The following is an 18,430-nucleotide window of genomic DNA, read 5'->3' as shown; positions in this document are numbered from 1 at the left end:
ATACCATTATAATGCTAATGTGATGCAATGTATGAGGTTTTAAACAAATTTAAGTGAAAACCCAACCCAAAATTTCAATGAAATCTCATCAATTTTGAAAAAGCCCAAAAATTTTCAAAAACCCCAAGTCCTAGGTTTCAAAACATGAAATGCATGAATGAGAAAGGATTAGAAGCTTACCAAGTGAAGAAAAACTTGAAAAACCTTGTAAAATTCTTGAGAACTAAGATAGGAGTGAGATTGGAGTGTTTTTGGGAGAGAAACAAAGAAGTATCGAGAGAGAGATCAATGGAAATGAGAAGCAGATTGCGCAGAGGCTTTATGTAGGAAAGTTAGTAAATCTTGACAAATGCAGGTATCGAGAGGTATCGAGCGATCTGTCGAGGAGGTGTCGAGGAAATGCTTGTTGACAACTGAGGTGTCGAGGACGTATCGAGAATCAACACATCAGACTTAAGAACAAAAGCTCGATCGATCCATTAGGTATCGAGAAGCTATCGAGCATACAAACCCAATCTCGATAGATCCACCAGGTATCGAGGTGTAGGTGAGATAGCGATAAGAAAAAGCTTAAGGAAGCTCGACAGATAGCCAGCTATCGAGGAGGTATCGAGGAGGTGTCGAGCCAGCTTTTAAAAACAGTTTTTCGAGATGTGAAAAACACAAACATGAATACAATCCAACATGCAACTCAACCAACGATCTAATCAACATATTAAACTCTCAAAAACATCTCTCAAATGAAAATTTAAGCACATGGATCTTCAAAAACACACACACACACACACACTAAACAAGTCTAACCAATCTTATATTTCAAAAACAAGTCTTAGACAGTTTAGTCAGCATACATTAATACATGTAAAACCTGGTGATGGCCAAATCACATTGTACCTGCACATGTATCAAAAATAGCAAAGAATATTGCGTGTCATGTGTGAAAAATATCGCAAGATTGTATAAGTGAATACATGTTATGGCGATTTGAGATATGAGAAAATCACTTTCACTCACACATAATCATAACTACTTGGTGGGGACTATCACCTTTGAGGTACATCCTATAACTCCCACATCTCCTAGAATACATGCTTGCAATCATGTTCAAAGCATTTTTGATCTTTTTGCTTTTGATTTTTTGCATATTTTTCTTTTAAGCATATCATGCATGGGCATATTAGAGAAAGAAAAGAAATACCAAATGATATTTGACATTTTAATTTTGCTATGCCAAAGCACACAAATGTCATTGACACTGCACTTTTGCTATGCCGAAGCATACAGGTGTCAAATTATGATTGGCGGGCAACAGTGGTGAGATGGTTATTTATGCCTTTCTCTCAGGATTTTTTTGTCCTTCCCTTCAAAAAGAGTGATATGCGTGTTAAGTTTAAGAGACAACTTAATTGTACTCATCACAAACACGAGCCACAAAACTTACTTGTTTAGTTGTGCATAGAGATGCTCATCTAAGTTATAAGTGATACAAAGTTTAGAAGACTTTGTTTCAATAGCCATCCAAGGTACATAAGTACCAATGTACACAAAACACACACTGTTTTTGTATTTTCTGATTTTTCTTCTTCTTTTTTTTTATAAAAAAAAAAAAAAAAAAACAAGCAAAAACTGAAAAAATAATCAAACAAAAACATGTTAAACAACCAAAGCATAGAAACTAGATTGACTCAAAACATGAAGGCAAAACACATAAGTAATGCACACACAAAAACAAGAAGAGAGAGAGAAAAGTGACAGAATCACTTGGAGCCCTTTTCCTTCCACACCTTGGAAGAACCTTTCTGTCTAGCAAACCCTTGAATCGGCGGTGAAGGGGAAGAATTAAAACCGTTCAAGTTCGAAAGGAATATGAGGGCTTTGAGAAGATCTCCAAGGGGAGCAAGAGAGGATTGAAGCTGATTTTGGTTGCCAAATGCTATCATGACGTTGCTCTGTTGAGTGACAAGCCACTTGTAGCAATTTGGTTGAGTATGACCGGCAACTCCACAATGATGACAGAGATGCTGCTTCTTTTATTTAGGCTTTTGAGAGTTAGCCTTTTTAGCCTTAGGGTTTTTAACATCTTTCTTCTCAAGCTTAGGGGGTGCTCCTAAGATAGATTTACCCTTGTCTATGTTCTCACTAGCTAATTTAGTTTTAATCTCATTGTTCTTAGTTTTAACATTATTAGCAGGAGGAACAAAAACAGTAGTACTAGAAGAAGCAGTATTAGAGGAAGAAAGTCCATACCCTAAACCTGTTCGATCTAAAGCAGATTTATGAATGCTTAGCATCTCATCCAGCTTTGCGCTTCAAGTTTTCTCCAATTGAGCTCTGACTTGAAACAGCTCCGCTTCAAGCTTCTTGGTCTTCTCAACCAAGAAATTGTTCTCGAATCTCAATGCTCTAATAGTCTGATTAGCCTTATCAAACTTTGTGGAAAGCTCCTCACGGTCAAGTTCCACGTCACTGAGCTTCTTGGTGGTTAGCCTATATAATTTCTCATGCTTCTCAGAAAGCTTATACAACTTCTCATAGGCTATATGGATGTCATCTTGATCATCCATCTTCTCAAACTTAGATTCCACCAATTCCTCTTCTTCAACCACATCTTCAATAATCCCATCAGTAGGATTAACAGTGGTTGTGAAGGCAATTAAGATTCCGTCATCCTCATTGTTGGAATCATCCTCAGGCTCAGTGTCGCTTAAGGTAACAGCAAGTGCCTTGCTCTTCCCAATGCTTTTAAGGTATGTAGGACACTCATGCTTCATGTGACCGAAGCCTTGACACCCAAAGCACTTAGGTCCTGAAGGAACAGTGTACTGACCACCTTCCTTAGCATCCTTCTTCCCTTTGTCTTGGCATTTTAACTGAGAAGAGCTGGATTGCCTGTGGTCCTTGTCGAAACCCTTTCCATTGGCGTTCTTCATAAACTTCTTAAACTGCTTGGTGATGTAGGACTTCATCTTGGAATCTTCATCATCAGAAGATTTAACTGTTTCACTGCTCTTGGCCTTCAGTGCCATACTCTTGCTTTTACCCGACTTGCCTATTCTTGTCAACCCTAGCTTATAGGTCTACAAGTTTCCAACCAGCTCAATTAGAGGAATCTTGTCAATATCCTTTAATTCCTCTATTACCATAATCTTGGCATGAAACCTCTCGGGCAGAGATCTAAGCACTTTCCTCACAATCTTGGGTTCAGGAATGGTTTCCCCAAGATTGAAGGCTGAGTTTACTATGTCCTTTAGCTTGGCATAGAACTCATTGAAAGACTCATCCTCCTCCATCTTTATCTCTTCAAAGCTTGTAGTGAGCCTCTGAAACTTTGAGTCCTTGACAGCCTTAGTACCCTCATAAGTTGTCTGGAGAATGGTCCAAGCCTCCTTGGCAGTTTCAGTGGAGGATATCTTCTTGAACTCCTCATTGGTGACAGCACTGAACAATGCATTCAAAGCTCTGCTGTTGAAGTTTGCCGCCTTAATCTTGGCATCATCCCAGTCGGCTGGCACTTCTGTAGGCTTAGTCCAGCCTATCTCCACAACTTGCCACACTTTCTCATCTAAAGACTGCAAGAAAGCTCTTATGCGTTCTTTCTAGTATGCATAGTTAGTGCTATCAAATAAAGGAGGTATGATTAATGACTGTCCTCTATCCATGACAAACAGGGGTCAATGGATCAACATAGCAAAGATTAACCCTAATTAGAGTGTGCCTACTCTGATACCACTTGATAGGCCACAAACTGAATGACCCCTTGTGATAGAAATTAATTAATTAATTAGCTAAGTTATTAATTAATCAATTTATCATGCAAACGCGTGGTAGCACAAACAAATCACCAATAAACTAATAATGCATCAGAAAATAAATAACACAGTGATTTATTTACGAATGGGGAAAACCTAATGGCAAAAACCCCACCGAGTGATTTTCAGGTCACCACTCTTGAAACTCCACTATTGTCACAACAAGCGGTTACAAGTAAAGGAATCCCAGTACTTTACCAACCTACAGTTGAACCCTTACCCCAATACCCAATTGGACTTGTTCTGTAGTAACAGTTTCCCTTTCAGATGCATGATTCCCAGTACGTACTAACCAATTGCACGAATCCCAGTACGCGACTTCAATCACCAACTAAGAAGGTTGTTGGTTGCAAAGTTCTTCAGTTCATCCAAACGATGAAGATCAAGAAGATGCTTGGTCACAAAATCCTACGTTGCACATACATAGCAACTTCTTCAAGAGAAAGAGATGAACTAGGGCAAGAACTTCGTCTTCGGTCACAATTTGCTTGAACAGAATTTGCTCAAACCTTGTGCAACTTGTGAACACTTTGACGGCCCTTAAACTGATCCTTTTATATGTCTAGGGTTAGGAGAAAAGAAAGCCCAAAGACACATTCACGAATCCCAAGAAAATCATATTGAAATTCTGAAAATCTTAAACCTTGACAGGTAGCAGGTGTCGAGCAGGTTTCGAGAAGGTGTCGAGCACACCGAATGAAGAACAGCTTCCTTAAGCTTGATAGATGCAGCTGTCGAGCTTTAATGATTTTGCACTCTGAACTTGTTTTCTTGAACAGACTTGAAAGCTTCAATACTTGATCTTGAAACATGGTTTCTTGAAGTATTTAAAACATCCTAGATCTACTCAAATACAAGTAAAGTGCATTTTGTCAAAGGATAAGCCAATTACATAAAATCATGACATATGTTCTTAACAAGTGAAACACATATGTCCTAACAAAACAAGTCTTATGACTCTTTTTTTTTTTTTTTTTTTTTTTTGGCTAGTTAATGACAAGAGGATTAATTTAAAAATATATATATCACAATGTTTGTGTTTGTAAATTTTGGTTTTACAAGCCGTCACCAAATCCAGTGTTATTAGTATTTTTATTATTATTTATATTGCTTACTTTATGATTTGGTTTATGTAATGGTATAAAATACATTTTTCTTGTTGATCATATAATTGAGATAAATTGATAATTAATAAATAATTTTGTTATATATTTAATAAAAGGGTCTGAAACATATTTTTCAATTGACATGAGAACAATTTGAATACATAGGGTTCAAAACCATTTTTATAGCCTCAGCATACAAACACCATATAAACACACGCAAAATATTATGAAATCTTGATGTTTACATGTTGGAAAATTTATATTTAGAGAATCTAATAAAAAACTAGATATATAATTATTTAATAGGATGGTAGACTTTGTCATTACATTTACATGTTAGATTCAGCTTAGAAGCATGATCTTTCACAACCTAGCTATCCAATGCCCAGTACTATTTGATAAGAAAGTTTCATTAAAGCAAAATCTAAAGCCATGGGAGAAAAGAAAAATATTTTTCTAAGATCTAATCTAGCTATTTCTTTTATTATAAGAAATGTGAGCTAAACTACAATAACATATATACTCTTTTGTAGGAAAAGTTTGTAAAATAATGATACGATGACTGTTACGTTGGTCACTCCTGGATTAAAGTGATATCCAGAGTCCAATCCTATTCCAAATGAACCTAAACTTGTTAAAGGTAAATCATAATTTATTTAGCAAAAAAAAATAAATTGTAAATGATTTTTTTTCATTTCAAGTATCAATTAACAGATATTAACAAAAAAGAATAATACATATTCATTAACATAATTGAGAAAATAAATCATTGTACAAGCATTAAATGTTGACAATAAACCAGAAAATTTTCAAAAAAGAAATCTACATTTGTTTGGGTTTATTTTATGAATTTGTACAATGCCTTTTTTTTTTTTTTTCTTTTTTTTAATTTCAATTTGTACTATTGTATACCTTAAAAGGAAAATGTTGGGACCACCGAAAATGGCACAACTTTGTGCCATTTTCGGTGGTCCTAGCACAACTCACCTTAAAATGATCCTTGAATTTTGAGCCATTGTCTCCAGGATTTTCAAAATCAGTGCTTTATTTATGAATGAGCTTGGGTGGACTTTGTTGCGAGCTTCAATTGAGGAATTTGTATCTAGCCCAACTAAGCCTACTAAAATATCTAGTGGGTTTGGACAGTTTAAGCTGGGCAAATAAAAATAATGTGAGGAAAGAATAGAGGTATGCATTATTTTCTTTGTTTTATGGAAGCCTAAGGCTTATGTTCACATCACATGTTCAATATTTTAGACTATTTTTGATATAAGATGGAGAAACAAAAATAATGCAGGAAAATAATAGAGTGCACGCAGTTTTCTTCTGGTGTAGAAAAGGACTAAGGCCTTATCTTCACACAAAAATATAAGTAAAGATGACCGAAATTCAAGATTTTGGGTAAAGATCACTTTCAAATTTCAATTCAAGATGGGGAAATGGAAATAATGCAAGGTATAAAGGTCCACACGGTTTCTCTCGATGTTAAGGGGACCAATATTGCTGACTAATCTTCCTTCTTAAATAGCTTTCTTTTTATCATTAACAAAAGTCATATTTGGTGTCTGAGAGCTGTTGATGGAAATGGGAGGAAAAAGACATAAAAACTCCTTCTTTTGCGTTCCATGGGTTTATATTTTCCTTGTTTCTTTGATATTTTCGTGTTAGTTCAATTCTCAAGCTTCTCACTTTAATTTGATGACTATATTTCTTCTAATTTGATGCTTTTCTTCTAGAGACACAGTTCTTTTACATCATATCTTATTAAGAAGGTAAATTATGAGTGGAGCAACATCACTTTTACATGAATTTACCATAGACGGGAATTCTATTACGCATCAATCACCACATGTAGTTTTATTATTATTATTTTTTTTTTATAATACAACATGCTATGTTAAAGAAGTTGTAAAAAATTAGGAAAAAGTTTAGCCCAAAACTAGATAGTTTGGACTTTGGAGCTATATTCCTTCATGTTCAATTCCATTTTCATATTAGTCTTATGATTTATTTCTGTTAGAATTCTGACCATTTACTATCAAATAAATGGTGTCTACTAAGTCAGGTCACCGGTATTATGATAGTTGTCACCATATTACTAGTGGAAATGGACGACAAAGCCAATATAAAAATGAAATTAAATATAAAGAGTCAAAATGAGATATAAGGGGCTAAATAAAATACTATCCCAAACTTTAAGTAGCCAAAAATGTTCTTTATTTAAAAGAAATTTTTTTAGAATAATAATAAATTAATTCAACATAAAGTTAGATTAGAAAAATATTTTTTTAAAAAGAAAAATTGAAAGTGATATAAACTAATTATCATTTGCAAAATAGGAGACTCAAAACCCTTTTATTTGCCGACATTTCTGCAGAGAGATAATCCATGCAAGTATTATTTCATCACACTAAAAGCCAGGCCTACTTAATTGGATTTTGAGCATATGGTCTTTATTAATCTCTCTTAAGGCTAATGTATCACTTTATCCATTTGTTTCTCTCCCCACCTAAATAGTGAAAAAGTAATGCAATCATTCATTTAATAATATCTCAAGGCTTATATAAGATTAACCACAACAAAGAAGTTATAACCACTTGACATGTGTTGCCTTTTCTAAAAATTAAAAAAAAAAAAAAAAAAATCCACTTGAGTTGAAATTTGATATTTTTTTCTCTTGTAATTAATCCTGTACAAAATATTTGCTTTCCATCATGTATGTTTGATGGAATTGGAAACGTAGAAAATTGAAATGATAGAGAGTAAAGGACTATTATACTGTACTTATATTATATCTTTTTTCTAAGATATAATTTTTTTTTAAAAGAGTAAAATTGGTTAGCTAAAATTGAGTTTACATGAGTTCTTAGTGGCCCAAAATTTGGACATGGTCTACCATTAGAAAGGATGATATGACTGGTAGAATAATTTTCCAGCTAGTGGACAAAATTTCCAACTAAGCCTGTGGCCCACTATTTTTCTTTCGGTGCAGAAGGGGCCCAAGAAAACTAATGACATCGATGACATTAGTCCACGTTAAAACTCGGTCTCTTCCTTCACTGCAGCATTACTTTCGCTCAAACTACATCACTTCAAGCCAACCCTCTACCTCTCCTCTCACGCTTTCAGCGTTCCTTTAGGCCAATAAGAAAAAATGGCTGAAGCAATCCTATTTGGTCTTGCACAGAAAATGATTGAAAATTTGGGCTCTCAAACTTTCCAAGAGATTGGATCACTATGGGGTGTCAAAGGTGAGCTTGAAAAAATCAAGAACTGTGGGCCAAAATGGCCAAATATCACCTTTTTTTAGAAATTTTTAGCAAAAAAACACTGTTTCGGAAATAAATGGCAAACTACCACTTCTTCTAGAACTCAAGTTTCAGAAACTCGAGTTCCTTATCAGTTCTGTCACCGTGGCACTGCTGAGTTGGAATTTGTGTGATTAAAAAAAAATTATGTGGTACCCGAGCTTGGTAAACTCGAGTACTATGCAACACAATACTCGAGTATACCAAGCTTGAGTACCTTTTATAAATAAAATGCAGAAAAATTTATTTCTACGGTACTCGAGTTTACCAAACTCGAGTACCGTGTATTTTTTTTTTTTTTTTTTTTTTGGGGATAATCAACAAATAAACATAAAGATAAAAATAAGTAGCTTTTTTTATGCTTTTATTTATTTAAATAGAAGCATTGTGAAATATAGAGATTTTAATTTCGAAATATGAATTTAATTTCTACATTAATTAAAATTGTTCAATATTTTCTCATAAAAATTGTTCACTGTTTTCTGTATAAACAATTTCTACGGTTTTGCATAAAATTATTTTATGTTCAGCATTATTTAAGAAATTGATCGCTCTCTTTTTTGCATAAATTATTTTTTGTTCACTATTTAAAAAATTGTTCACTGTTTTCTCATAAAATACCTAGTAAAGTCTTGTTTTCTAAATTTAAACGCCAAATCTGAATGCTTTTTCATGTTTGAATTTCACAATAATCGAATATATTTTTTTGCATTGATAAAATCTGTTTCTACATTAATAAAATTTTCTCTCTACACATCATATTTACTGTATATTCAAATCTGCTTATTGCATTCATAAAATCTGTTTTTTTGCATTAATTAAAATCGTTCACTGTTTTCTCATAAAAATTGTTCACTGTTTTCTGCATAAACTATTTCTAGCATTCTGCATAAAATTATTTTTTGTTCAGCATTATTTAAAAAAATTGTTCACTCTCTTTTATGCGTATATTATTTTTTGTTCACTATTTAAAAAATTATTCACTGTCTTCTCATAAAACACCTAGTAAAATCGTGTTTTCTAAATTTAAAAGCCAAATCTGAATGCTTTTTCATGTTTAAATTTCACAATAATCGAATTTGTTTTTCTGCTTTGATAAAATCTGTTTCTACGTTAATAAAATTTGCTCTCTACACATCATGTTTAGTGTATATTTGAATTTGCTTACTCCATTCATAAAATCTATTTTTTGCATTAAGTAAAACTGTTCACTGTTTTCTGCATAAACTGTTTTTAGCATTGGCGCAATTATTGCACTTAAATGGTTTTTTTGTTTTTTAAAATATGTAACCATATGAATAATGGACAAACTACATGAAAGAAAAATGAATGATTCGTATAAATCACCTAATGGTAAATACCTCGAAAAATTTGAATTTGTAAAAAAGTTCGAATTAGTTGAATGTAGAACAATTCACTAAGTAAAACTATTTTCTGCATTAAGTAAAAGTGTTCAATGTTTTCTCATGAAAATTGTTCACTGTTTTCTGCATAAAATATTTCTAGTATTCTACATAAATTATTTTTTGTTCAGCATTATTTAAAAAATTGTTCACTCTCTTTTTTGCGTAAATTATTCTCTGTTCACTGTCTAAAAAATTGATTGCTGTTTTCTCAGAAAACACTTAGTGAAATCATGTTTTCTAAATTTAAACATCAAATTTAAATGCTTTTTCATGTTTGAATTTCACAATGATTGAATCTATTTTCTGCATTGATAAAATCTGTTTCTACATTAATAAAATTTGCTCTCGACACATCATGTTTACTGTATATTCGAATCTACTTACTGCATTCATAAAATTCATTTTTTGCATTAAGGACAACTGTTCACTATTTTCTCATAAAAATTGTTCACCGTTTTCTGCATAAACTGTTTTTAGCATTGGTGCAATTATTGCACTTAAATGGTTTTTGTGTTTTTTAAAATATGTAACCATATGAATAATGGACAAACTCCATGAAAGAAAAATGAATGTTTCGTATAAATCACCTAATGGTAAATGCCTCGAAAAATTCAAATTTGTAAAAAAGTTCGAATTAGTTGAATGTAGAAATTCTAGAAAAATCGATGGAAACAGTTTATGCATTCAACTAATTCGAACTTTTTTACAAATTCGAATTTTTCGAGGCATTTACCATTAGGTGATTTATACGAATCATTCATTTTTCTTTCATGTAGTTTCTCCATTATTCATATGGTTACATATTAAAAAAAACACAAAAACCATTTAAGTGCAATAATTGCGCCAATGCTAAAAACAGTTTATGCAAAAAACAATGAACAATTTTTTTGAGAAAATAGTGAACAGTTTTACTTAATGCAAAAAACAAATTTTATGAATGCAGTAAGCAGATTCGAATATACAGTAAACATGATGTGTAGAGAGCAAATTTTACTAACGTAGAAACAGATTTTATCAATGCAGAAATACAAATTCGATTATTGTGAAATTTAAACATGAAAAAGCATTCAGATTTGGCTTTTAAATTTAGAAAACAAGATTCACTGGGTGTTTTATGAGAAAACAGCGAACAATTTTTTAAACAGTGAACAGAGAATAATTTACACAGAAAAGAGAGTGAACAATTTTTTAAATAACACTGAACAGAAAATAATTTTATGCAGAATGCTAGAAATAGTTTATGCAGAAAATAGTGAACAATTTTTATGAGAAAACAGTGAACAGATTTACTTAATGCAGAAAATAGTTTTACTTACTGAGCAGTTCTACATTCAAAAAATTTGAACTTTTTTACAAATTCGAATTTTTCGAGCCATTTACCATTAGGTGATTTATACGAATCATTCATTTTTCTTTCATGGAGTTTGTCCATTATTCATATGGTTACATATTTTTTTTTAAAAAACACAAAAACCATATAAGTGCAATAACTGCGCCAATGCTAAAAACAGCTTATGCAGAAAAGAGTGAACAATTTTTATGAGAAAACAATGAACAATTTTAATTAATGCAAAACACAGATTTTATGAATGCGGTAAGCAGCTTCGAAAATAGAGTAAACTTGATGTGTAGAAAGCAAATTTTATTAACGTAGAAACAGATTTTATCAATGCAGAAAAACAAATTCGATTATTTTGAAACTTAAACATGAAAAAGCATTCAGATTTGTCTTTTAAATTTAGAAAACACAATTTCACTAGGTGTTTTATGAGAAAACAGCGAACAATTTTTTAAATAGTGAACAAAGAATAATATACGCATAAAAGAGAGTGAATAATTTTTTAAATAATGCTGAACAGAAAATAATTTTATGCAGAATGCTAGAAATAGTTTATGTAGAAAACAATGAACAATTTTTATGAGAAAACAGTGAACAGTTTTAATTAATGCAAAATACAGATTTTATAAACGCAGTAAGCAGATTTGAATATACAGTAAATATGATGTGCAAAGAGAAAATTTTATTAATGTAGAAACAGATTTTATCAATGCAGAAAAATATATTCGATTATTGTGAAATTCAAACATGAAAAAGCATTCAGATTTGGTGTTTAAATTTAGAAAACACGATTTCACTAGGTGTTTTATGAGAAAATAGTGAACAGAAAATAATTTATGCAAAAAAGAGAGTGAACAATTTCTTAAATAATGCTGAACAAAAAATAATTTTATGCGAAATCGTAGAAATAGTTTATATAGAAAACAGTGAACAATTTTTATGAGAAAACAATGAACAATTTTAATTAATGTAGAAATTAAATTCATATTTCGAAATCAAAATCTCTATGTTTTACAATGCTTCTATTTAAATAAATAAAAACATAAAAAAAGCTACTTATTTTTATCTTTATGTTTATTTGTTGATTATCCCCAAAAAAAATATATATATATATATACGGTACTCGAGTTTGGTAAACTCGAGTACCGTAGAAATAAAATTTTCTGCATTTTATTTATAAAAGGTACTCGAGCCTGGTACACTCGAGTATTGTGTTGCATGTTACTCGAGTTTACCAAGCTCGAGTACCACATAATTTTTTTTAATCGCACAAATTCCAACTCAGCAGTGCCACGGTGGCAAAACTGATGAGGAACTCGAGTTCTAGAAAAAGTGGTAGTTTGCCATTTATTTCCGAAATAGTGTTTTTTTGCTAAAAATTTCCAAAAAAGGTGGTATTTGTCCATTTTGGCCAAGAACAGTGTGTCCACAATTCAAGTTGTACTTTCGGATGTAGTCGAGAAACAAAGTCATGACTATGAAGTCAAGGACTAGCTCCAAAAGTTCAACGATGTAGTTTATGATGCAAATGACTTGTTGAGTGAATTTTCCACTGAAGCTATGCGACGAAGAGCGGTGAGTGGGAATATAGTCACAAAAGAGGTATGCACTTTCTTTTCAAGTTCAAACCAACTAGCTTTTCGTGGTAAGATGAGTAGTAAAATAAAGGCAATGAGGCAAAAACTAAATGCGATAGCAGAAGATAGGAAAAACTTTTGCTTGGAAGAATATCATGTAGAGATAAATGATGTGAGTAGGAAGAGGGAACCAACTCACTCATTTGTACGTGAAGAAAAAGTTATTTGGAGGGAAGATGATAGAGAGGCTATCATAGACCTATTATTGGACTCTAATGTAGAGGAGAATGTTTCGGTCATTCCCATTGTGGGAATAGGGGGACTAGGGAAGACTACACTTGCTCAATATGTGTACGATGATGAGAAACTCAAAAATTGTTTTGAGTTAAAAATGTGGGTATTCATTTTCGATGTCTTCAAGTTGAAAATAATTATTGAAAAGATAATAGCATCTGTTAAAGGTAAAGCACCTAAAAATCGAGAAATGGATCACTTGCAAAGGAAACTTCGTAAAAAAATTGATAAAAAAAAAAAAAAATACTTTCTAGTATTAGATGATGTATGGAATGAAGACCATGGAAATGGTTAAACTTGAGAGATTTTTTAATGGGTGGTTCAAAAGGAAGTAAGATTATATTAACCACTCATAGTAAATTGGTTGCAAAGATTACACACAGAGTTTCACCATATATTCTCAAAGGTCTCTCCGAAGAACAATCATGGTCTTTATTTGAGCAAGTGGCATTTAGTAAAGGGCAAGTGGCCAATAAACCTACATTAGTTACAATTGGAAGGGAGATTGTAAAAATATGTCAAGGGGTACCCCTTGCCATAATGTCCATAGGACATGTGTTATATTGTGAGGAAACAACATTTGAATGGTTACTTGTGAAGGATAATTTACTAGCAAATGTAATTGAAGGAAATGAGATTTTTCCAATTTTAAAGTTGAGTTATGATAATCTCCCATCACATTTAAAGAGTTGTTTTGCCTTTTGCTCTTTGTTTCCCAAGGATTATGAAATGGATAAGGACACCATGATACAACTATGGATAGCACAAGGGTTTATCCAATCATCAAACAAAAACCAACAATTAGAGGATGTTGGTGATAAGTACTTCAAAGATTTACTTTCGAGGTCTTTCTTTGAAGAAGTAATAGATTCATATGGACTCCTAAAATACAAGATGCATGATTTAATTCATGATCTTGCAGAATCTATCGCAGGCGAGGAGTATAGGCTCATTGATTTTCATGGGAAAAATATTATTGAAAAAAATCTTCATGTATCATGTCCATTTTTTATTGACTTCTCTTTTATTGAAACTTTAAAGTCATCAATTAAATCAAAGAATATACGCACATTTCTTCAAACATGTGAAATGTATAGATTTAATGCTTTGGATAAGTCAATGTTGAATACTCTTATTTTGAGTTTCAGACGCTTGCATGCATTAGATTTACATAAATTGAAGATCACAAGAGTGCCAAATTCTATAGGGAAACCAATACATCTAAAGTACCTTGATCTTTCTTTTAAGGATATTGAAATTCTCCCTGAGTCAATTACTACATTGTTGAATTTACAAACATTAAAACTTTGTAGTTGTGAAGGTCTTAAAGAATTACCCAAAGACATAAGAGAATTGGTTAGCCTCAAACATCTTTATAATGATGGTTGTGATAATTTGAGTCATATGCCTTGTGGATTAGGGCAAATGACTTCACTTCAAACATTACAATTATTCATTGTGAGCACCTCCTCCCACACTGGTGGATTAGGCGAATTGAATGAGCTAAACAACTTGCGAGGTACATTAGAGATCTCACATTTGGAACGATTGAAAGAAGTTAACACAGAATCCATTGTTGTGAATTTAAGGGAGAAGCAACATCTTGAAAAATTGAAATTAAAATGGTATCATCAAGATCAAGTAGATAATAATGAAGATGAGAAGTTGTTAGAAGACCCCCAACCACACCAAAATCTCAAATATTTGGAAGTGCATCAATACAATGGTGTGAAATTTTCAAGTTGGGTCTCTTCTCTCATATATCTTGTTGATTTAAGGATAGAAAATTGTAAGAGATTCCGATATCTACCATCATTGTCTCATCTCCTCTTTTTAAAATCTCTAAGGCTTGACACCATGAATGATTTGGAGTACATATCCGATAATGATATGAGTAATGATGTGGAAAGTCTTGATTGTCCTCAGTTAACGGAAAAATACAAAAATAAAATTGATAAGGATTTCCCTAATTTGGAAATCGGATGGGAGTGGTGAGACCACACCAGCAAACGGCTTTACTTCGTCTTCTACAACGGCCACTCCCCTCTTTCACTTGGTATGCATTCTATGCTTTCAAAAGAAACTGAGCTTTTCTATTCTATATAGAAACAATATTATATAATTGAATTGGTAATTTGTTTAGGTTTTCTGGTAATTAAAAATCAGAGATGTTTATTTATTTATTTTGAAATTGGAATAGCTTAACTGCAGAGACATAAAGGATTTCTTGTTAAATTTTTTTTGATCATTCAGCAACCAAACTTTTAAGGGTTATTACTATAATTTTCTTTGATCTTTGATATAGATTTAATTGGAAGCACAGAACGAACGGAGGTGTAAGTATCTGGGCATGTTCAGAACCTTAGGAACAAGTGCAACGAGTCCATGGCTTAGGTGATTATCTTGTTTTTTGTTTCATTCTCTTTTCCCTTTGCATACAAATTTCATTCTAGATATGATTCTCATTTGTTTGTTCATTCTAATGATTTCTGCCTTTATATAAACTACAAAATGACACTTCTTTGTTTGGGTTCTTGATTCTGAATAAACAGAGTAAAATCTGGCACTTGTTAAATTTGATAACATTCTGGTGAATGATCTTTATTGACAACGACCCTCTAGGAAGCTGTTTTATATTCAGGTATTTGCCATTTTGTTAGCTTTAACACTTTATCAACAAACAACAATATCCAGTGTGGTTTTTGGGTTCTTACATTATGGCTGATTTTTGTTCATTGTACAATGATAACTTAGTTTGGACATGCAGAAGTACTGTGATGGATTTTACTTTATGAACAATATTCGGATAAGAAGATAGGATCAATAAAATAAAATGATAGAGTTATACATAGTTTGTCATTTGAAAAAGGAGAAAGAAAATCAATTGAATTCTCACATCAAATGTATGGTTCTTTTATTGTAAGCCAAACTGACATAAACATAATATTGAAAACTTTGTTTTATTTTCTTTTCCTCACTTTTTTGGAATGATTCCAGGTAGAAATTGCTAGGGAATGGTCCAAGACTGCTCGCATCCGAAATTGAATGTATTTCAGAAGGATATTCTGGTCCAATTTAACTACAGGTCCATACATCTCCTTTAAATTCAATTTTCTTTGTTAATAAATTATCCAAACTCCTCTTTGTAAGGTTGAATTTATTCAACCATCTAATTGGCTTTATTCCGTGCCAAATTTGCTTGTATTTCAGCATTTAGTAACCCTGTATTTAGGTGGGTTTGTTGTAAGGGTAGTGAGTGAGATAGAGTGAAGTTTGCTCAAGAGTGTGCAAGAAAACAGAGACTCGCGGCTGGGCCTCGCGGGTGACTCGCGACTGCAAGCCACCAAATGCAGCACACGTGCCAAGCATGCCAGAAGGTGAATAGTCATGCTAGCTGGAGCACTACAGGACAAAACAGGACAACTGGCCATACGGTTATCTCGCGACTAGATCTCGTGACTCAGTCAAGTCGCGAGGTCAAGCCGCGAGCCACCCCTGTTTTGTAAATCCTGACGTTTCACATTCCTCTCCCACTCCAGTATAAATACCCCTTTTACCCACAAATGTAAGAGAGCTTCCAGAGAGAATTTTGAGAGAGAAACCCTAAAGAAAAACAAGATTGATTCACCCACAATCTATACATTAGAGTCTCTTCAAATTCCTCAACTCTCTTCCTCTCCATTGTCAAATCCTTGAGAGGCATTTTACCAAACCTTGTTCTCACCATACTCATCACTGTGAGAGGGCTGTTTGGATTTCTAGGAAGCAGTTAGGAAGGAACCAATCTACATTGGTTGATGCTATGGTCTAGTAGCAGAATCCGGGAAGTTAGAAAAGAAAAAGGTTCGGCGCAACCTTGTTGGAGCAAGAAGCTTGGAGGGCTTAGGTGCACTGGGTAGATTAGGCTTGGAGAGTCTATTGCTGTCCTTATATCCCAACTACATTTTCTAGTGGATTGTTTACCGCTTGGAGGGCGGCGGAGAGGTTTTACGCCGAGGGCTTCGGTTTCCTCTTCAATAACACATCGCGTGTTGTCTTTGTGTTTGCATCTTCCTTACCTTTTATCTTTGCCTTTTATTATCTGCTGTGGGTTGTGATTTTAATTTGGCTTAGATAGTTTATCCAATTCTATATTATAGCTTATGTTCATTTTCCGTACATTAGTTGTTTGACATAATGCTTGAATTGGTTAATTTGTAAATTGGGGGTCTAACCGTTCAAGGGTGTTTTTACACATATTTGAACTTTCACTCTTATTTCCTCCAATTAGAAGTATAATTTGTGTGCAGAATATGGAAAAGCTTGGAATATAAAAACAGACTGGAGTTTGTGATCTCCAAAGCGAGTCGTTGCTACAAATTATGTAAGCCTCTAATGAAAAAATCAGTGGTAAATCTTTTTTTTTTTTCCTTTCATTTATATTCTTATTTTTGTATGTTCTCAAACTCGTATTTGGCAGTTTGGCATGGATAAAGATCACAATAAGGTGTTAACAGAAGAGTTGTTCCTTTTCAAGAATGGCTTCATTATGCGTGCAACTGATTCCTTGGATATTTGAAAAATTTTCAGCGAAGCTATTGAAAATTTTAAACCTCTAATGAAAAAATTAGTTGTAAATCCTATGGATTTGAGACCACAGCAGCAAAAGGCTCTACTTTGTCATCTGCAACAGCCCCTCCCCTCTTTCACTTGGTACGCATTCTATGCTTTCAAAAGAAACTTAGCTTTTTACATTTATATTGTATTACATTGATTTCCAGGAAAAATTTGGTATTTAGACTGTTTTTAGAAATTTTTTTTGTGAATAGTATGCGCATCAAACTATTTAGTTAGTTGGACTGATTTTGAAACTCGAGTTTGCCAAACTCGACTTTGGGCTAGAAAGCAAACATTATAGTGGCCTTTTTTTTGTGCCTATAGCAGCGTTTATAGAAAACGCCACTATAGGGTACATATAGTGGCGTTTTTGACAAACGCCACTAAAAAAAAAGCCACTATACTTTGAATTTTAGGTCGGAACTCGAGTTTGCCAAACTCGAGTTCCAAAATCAGTCCAACTAGCTAAATAGTTTGACGCGCATACTGTTCACAAAAAAAAAATTCTAAAAACATTCTAAATACCAAAATTTGCCTTGATTTCCATATAATTAATTAAAATCAGTTACTTTTTCGAATTCTATTCTTTATAGAAACGATATTATATGTATTCAGCCCTAGTACAATTGAATTGGTATTTTGTTTAGGTTTTTTTGTAATAAAAAATCAGAGACTTTCGGCAACCGAACTGTTGAATATTGCTTCAGAGTTCTACTTTAAAGGGTTATTATTATTTTTTTTTTAAAGTACTTGCTTTGTGTTCTGTTAACAGCTTCATGGAGATAATTATCTAAAGAATTTGAATAAGTTTCTGGGGCAATATGGTCATGGGAAAAATCACTCGGATAGTTTCAAGATTTGGGATGTTGATGCTGCTAAGGTATTCAGTTAGACTCATTTATAATCTGTTGTAAGGGTAGTGAGTGAGATAGTGTGAAGATTGCTCAAGAGTGTGCAAGAAAACAGAGTGTCGCGGCTGGGACTCGCGGGTGGAC

The 18,430-nt window shown here is 33.0% G+C and overlaps 1 protein-coding gene across 1 annotated transcript in view; it reads left to right on the top strand.

Moving 5' to 3' along the window:
• The window catches only part of LOC126724263 (putative disease resistance protein RGA4), a 149,556-nt gene extending 134,075 nt beyond the window's left edge, over positions 1-15,481 (top strand). The window contains exons 4-5 of the mRNA XM_050428806.1: positions 15,145-15,233; positions 15,392-15,481. The gene's annotated coding sequence lies outside the window, so the exon portion shown is untranslated. The remainder of the gene's footprint in view (positions 1-15,144; positions 15,234-15,391) is intronic.
• Positions 15,482-18,430: the final 2,949 nt, after the last annotated feature.

This window comes from Quercus robur, chromosome 4 (genome assembly GCF_932294415.1).
Source record: "Quercus robur chromosome 4, dhQueRobu3.1, whole genome shotgun sequence".
In the NCBI taxonomy this organism is placed as follows: Eukaryota; Viridiplantae; Streptophyta; class Magnoliopsida; order Fagales; family Fagaceae; genus Quercus; species Quercus robur.
This window is presented reverse-complemented; position numbering and strand designations above follow the sequence as displayed.